Below are 5,000 nucleotides of genomic sequence, written 5' to 3' on the forward strand. Positions count from 1 at the left end.
CAAAAACTGACAACGTCTCTCAAAACTATTTTTGTGAAACATGAGGACAGTATAGTGATACTGCCAGCAGGGAGCACCAGAGAGCTGAACCGACAGTTGTACATTTCTTAAACTTTCACCAACACAAACACGCACGCTCACTTCAGATCATGGGAGGACGTCAAAAAATCACCACCCATTCTCTGACACTTTAACCGTTAACCTTGGTTCAAACATTTAACATCACACGCACACGCAGTGTATTTCAGATAATTAATGAATTCAGATGTCACAATGATCGTTTACATGGATAAGGAGTCCTACTGAATCAATTACTGCCGTTTATATCTAACTAATGATTGTTTTTGTAAGAGTGTAACGTCGAGCCTCAGCAGCTTTCTCACTCCTTATGTGCTACTGTATAAAACCTGGTTTTGCGCCTGCACTAATTGCTTACGGCCATACCACCCTGAACACGCCCGATCTCGTCTGATCTCGGAAGCTAAGCAGGGTCGGGCCTGGTTAGTACTTGGATGGGAGACCGCCTGGGAATACCAGGTGCTGTAAGCTTTTTCTTTTTCAACTCGAGCTCATTGCCTCCGTGGCCTACCGTGGCGTACCGTGACCTGATGTTTACTGCCAACCGCTTTGGAGGATTTAAGCAACATACAAAAACTGACAACGTCTCTCAAAACTATTTTTGTGAAACATGAGGACAGTATAGTGATACTGCCAGCAGGGAGCACCAGAGAGCTGAACCGACAGTTGTACATTTCTTAAACTTTCACCAACACAAACACGCACGCTCACTTCAGATCATGGGAGGACGTCAAAAAATCACCACCCATTCTCTGACACTTTAACCGTTAACCTTGGTTCAAACATTTAACATCACACGCACACGCAGTGTATTTCAGATAATTAATGAATTCTGATGTCACAATGATCGTTTACATGGATAAGGAGTCCTACTGAATCAATTACTGCCGTTTATATCTAACTAATGATTGTTTTTGTAAGAGTGTAACGTCGAGCCTCAGCAGCTTTCTCACTCCTTATGTGCTACTGTATAAAACCTGGGTTTGCGCCTGCTACTAATTGCTTACGGCCATACCACCCTGAACACGCGCCGATCTCGTCTGATCTCGGAAGCTAAGCAGGGTCGGGCCTGGTTAGTACTTGGATGGGAGACCGCCTGGGAATACCAGGTGCTGTAAGCTTTTTCTTTTTCAACTCGAGCTCATTGACTCTGTGGCCTACCGTGGCGTACCGTGACCTGATGTTTACTGCCAACCGCTTTGGAGGATTTAAGCAACATACAAAAACTGACAACGTCTCTCAAAACTATTTTTGTGAAACATGAGGACAGTATAGTGATACTGCCAGCAGGGAGCACCAGAGAGCTGAACCGACAGTTGTACATTTCTTAAACTTTCACCAACACAAACACGCACGCTCACTTCAGATCATGGGAGGACGTCAAAAAATCACCACCCATTCTCTGACACTTTAACCGTTAACCTTGGTTCAAACATTTAACATCACACGCACACGCAGTGTATTTCAGATAATTAATGAATTCAGATGTCACAATGATCGTTTACATGGATAAGGAGTCCTACTGAATCAATTACTGCCGTTTATATCTAACTAATGATTGTTTTTGTAAGAGTGTAACGTCGAGCCTCAGCAGCTTTCTCACTCCTTATGTGCTACTGTATAAAACCTGGTTTTGCGCCTGCACTAATTGCTTACGGCCATACCACCCTGAACACGCGCAATCTCGTCTGATCTCGGAAGCTAAGCAGGGTCGGGGTTGGTTAGTACTTGGATGGTTGACCGCCTGGGAATACCAGGTGCTGTAAGCTTTTTCTTTTTCAACTCGAGCTCATTGACTCTGTGGCCTACCGTGGCGTACCGTGACCTGATGTTTACTGCCAACCGCTTTGGAGAATTTAAGCAACATACAAAAACTGACAACGTCTCTCAAAAATATTTTTGTGAAACATGAGGACAGTATAGTGATACTGCCAGCAGGGAGCACCAGAGAGCTGAACCGACAGTTGTACATTTCTTAAACTTTCACCAACACAAACACGCACGCTCACTTCAGATCATGGGAGGACGTCAAAAAATCACCACCCATTCTCTGACACTTTAACCGTTAACCTTGGTTCAAACATTTAACATCACACGCACACGCAGTGTATTTCAGATAATTAATGAATTCAGATGTCACAATGATCGTTTACATGGATAAGGAGTTCTACCGAATCAATTACTGCCGTTTATATCTAACTAATGATTGTTTTTGTAAGAGTGTAACGTCGAGCCTCAGCAGCTTTCTCACTCCTTATGTGCTACTGTATAAAACCTGGTTTTGCGCCTGCACTAATTGCTTACGGCCATACCACCCTGAACACGCCCGATCTCGTCTGATCTCGGAAACTAAGCAGGGTCGGGACTGGTTAGTACTTGGATGGGAGACCGCCTGGGAATAGCAGGTGCTGTAAGCTTTTTCTTTTTCAACTCGAGCTCATTGACTCCGTGGCGTACCGTGACCTGATGTTTACTGCCAACCGCTTTGGAGGATTTAAGCAACATACAAAAACTGACAACGTCTCTCAAAACTATTTTTGTGAAACATGAGGACAGTATAGTGATACTGCCAGCAGGGAGCACCAGAGAGCTGAACCGACAGTTGTACATTTCTTAAACTTTCACCAACACAAACACGCACGCTCACTTCAGATCATGGGAGGACGTCAAAAAATCACCACCCATTCTCTGACACTTTAACCGTTAACCTTGGTTCAAACATTTAACATCACACGCACACGCAGTGTATTTCAGATAATTAATGAATTCAGATGTCACAATGATCGTTTACATGGATAAGGAGTTCTACTGAATCAATTACTGCCGTTTATATCTAACTAATGATTGTTTTTGTAAGAGTGTAACGTCGAGCCTCAGCAGCTTTCTCACTCCTACTGTATAAAACCTGGTTTTGCGCCTGCATTAATTGCTTACGGCCATACCACCCTGAACACGCCCGATCTCGTCTGATCTCGGAAGCTAAGCAGGGTCGGGGCTGGTTAGTACTTGGATGGGAGACCGCCTGGGAATACCAGGCGCTGTAAGCTTTTTCTTTTTCAACTCGAGCTCATTGACTCCGTGGCCTACCGTGGCGTACCGTGACCTGATGTTTACTGCCAACCGCTTTGGAGGATTTAAGCAACATACAAAAACTGACAACGTCTCTCAAAACTATTTTTGTGAAACATGAGGACAGTATAGTGATACTGCCAGCAGGGAGCACCAGAGAGCTGAACCGACAGTTGTACATTTCTTAAACTTTCACCAACACAAACACGCACGCTCACTTCAGATCATGGGAGGACGTCAAAAAATCACCACCCATTCTCTGACACTTTAACCCTTAACCTTGGTTCAAACATTTAACATCACACGCACACGCAGTGTATTTCAGATAATTAATGAATTCAGATGTCACAATGATCGTTTACATGGATAAGGAGTCCTACTGAATCAATTACTGCCGTTTATATCTAACTAATGATTGTTTTTGTAAGAGTGTAACGTCGAGCCTCAGCAGCTTTCTCACTCCTTATGTGCTACTGTATAAAACCTGGTTTTGCGCCTGCACTAATTGCTTACGGCCATACCACCCTGAACACGCCTGATCTCGTCTGATCTCGGAAGCTAAGCAGGGTCGGGCATGGTTAGTACTTGGATGGGAGACCGCCTGGGAATACCAGGTGCTGTAAGCTCTTTCTTTTTCAACTCGAGCTCATTGCCTCCGTGGCCTACCGTGGCGTACCGTGACCTGATGTTTACTGCCAACCGCTTTGGAGGATTTAAGCAACATACAAAAACTGACAACGTCTCTCAAAACTATTTTTGTGAAACATGATGACAGTATAGTGATACTGCCAGCAGGGAGCACCAGAGAGCTGAACCGACAGTTGTACATTTCTTAAACTTTCACCAACACAAACACGCACGCTCACTTCAGATCATGGGAGGACGTCAAAAAATCACCACCCATTCTCTGACACTTTAACCGTTAACCTTGGTTCAAACATTTAACATCACACGCACACGCAGTGTATTTCAGATAATTAATGAATTCAGATTTCACAATGATCGTTTACATGGATAAGGAGTCCTACTGAATCAATTACTGCCGTTTATATCTAACTAATGATTGTTTTTGTAAAAGTGTAACGTCGAGCCTCAGCAGCTTTCTCACTCCTTATGTGCTACTGTATAAAACCTGGTTTTGCGCCTGCACTAATTGCTTACGGCCATACCACCCTGAACACGCCCGATCTCGTTTGATCTCGGAAGCTAAGCAGGGTCGGGGCTGGTTAGTACTTGGATGGGAGACCTCCTCAGAAGCCCAGGTTGCTGTAAGTAGTGAGGAGAAAAATGACATGAATGACATGGATGATGATGATGACGATGATGAGGAGGAAGAAGCTGATGATGATGATGCTGGTGATAAAGAGGACATTAAAGTTAGTGACGGAGATGAGGCAGACGATGAAGATAAAGGAATTGAGGAGGTTGACGGAGAACCCACTAACCCTAACGCTGGGTGGGCAGATGCAATGGCCAAGATTCTGCAGAAGAAAAACCCCAGCGAGCAAACCAACGATACTGATGAAGAGCAAGGAGTTGGACATGATGAAGGTGAAGGAGAAACAAGAAAAAAAAAAAAAAAAAAAAAAAAAAAAAAACACGCCCGATCTCGTCTGATCTCGGAAGCTAAGCAGGGTCGGGCCTGGTTAGTACTTGGATGGGAGACCGCCTGGGAATACCAGGTGCTGTAAGCTTTTTCTTTTTCAACTTGAGCTCATTGACTCCGCGGCCTACCGTGGCGTACCGTGACCTGATGTTTACTGCCAACCGCTTTGGAGGATTTAAGCAACATACAAAAACTGACAACGTCTCTCAAAACTATTTTGTGAAACATGAGGACAGTATAGTGATAC

The 5,000-nt window shown here is 44.2% G+C and overlaps 6 non-coding genes and 1 pseudogene across 6 annotated transcripts; all 7 read left to right on the plus strand.

Moving 5' to 3' along the window:
- Positions 1-430: 430 nt before the first annotated feature.
- On the plus strand, positions 431-549 carry LOC130397373 (5S ribosomal RNA). The gene has a single exon (XR_008899965.1). It is a non-coding gene; the product is annotated as a 5S ribosomal RNA (ribosomal RNA).
- A 530-nt stretch (positions 550-1,079) lies between these two features.
- Positions 1,080-1,199, plus strand: LOC130400643 (5S ribosomal RNA). The gene has a single exon (XR_008903121.1). It is a non-coding gene; the product is annotated as a 5S ribosomal RNA (ribosomal RNA).
- Positions 1,200-1,728: 529 nt separating this feature from the next.
- On the plus strand, positions 1,729-1,847 carry LOC130395970 (5S ribosomal RNA; annotated as a pseudogene).
- Positions 1,848-2,376: 529 nt separating this feature from the next.
- Positions 2,377-2,495, plus strand: LOC130395454 (5S ribosomal RNA). Its single transcript, XR_008898509.1, has one exon. It is a non-coding gene; the product is annotated as a 5S ribosomal RNA (ribosomal RNA).
- Positions 2,496-3,006: 511 nt separating this feature from the next.
- LOC130394511 (5S ribosomal RNA) lies at positions 3,007-3,125 on the plus strand. Its single transcript, XR_008897662.1, has one exon. It is a non-coding gene; the product is annotated as a 5S ribosomal RNA (ribosomal RNA).
- A 529-nt stretch (positions 3,126-3,654) lies between these two features.
- Positions 3,655-3,773, plus strand: LOC130401364 (5S ribosomal RNA). Its single transcript, XR_008903825.1, has one exon. It is a non-coding gene; the product is annotated as a 5S ribosomal RNA (ribosomal RNA).
- Positions 3,774-4,302: 529 nt separating this feature from the next.
- LOC130395588 (5S ribosomal RNA) lies at positions 4,303-4,422 on the plus strand. The gene has a single exon (XR_008898630.1). It is a non-coding gene; the product is annotated as a 5S ribosomal RNA (ribosomal RNA).
- Positions 4,423-5,000: the final 578 nt, after the last annotated feature.

This window comes from Gadus chalcogrammus, chromosome 12 (assembly GCF_026213295.1).
Source record: "Gadus chalcogrammus isolate NIFS_2021 chromosome 12, NIFS_Gcha_1.0, whole genome shotgun sequence".
In the NCBI taxonomy this organism is placed as follows: Eukaryota; Metazoa; Chordata; class Actinopteri; order Gadiformes; family Gadidae; genus Gadus; species Gadus chalcogrammus.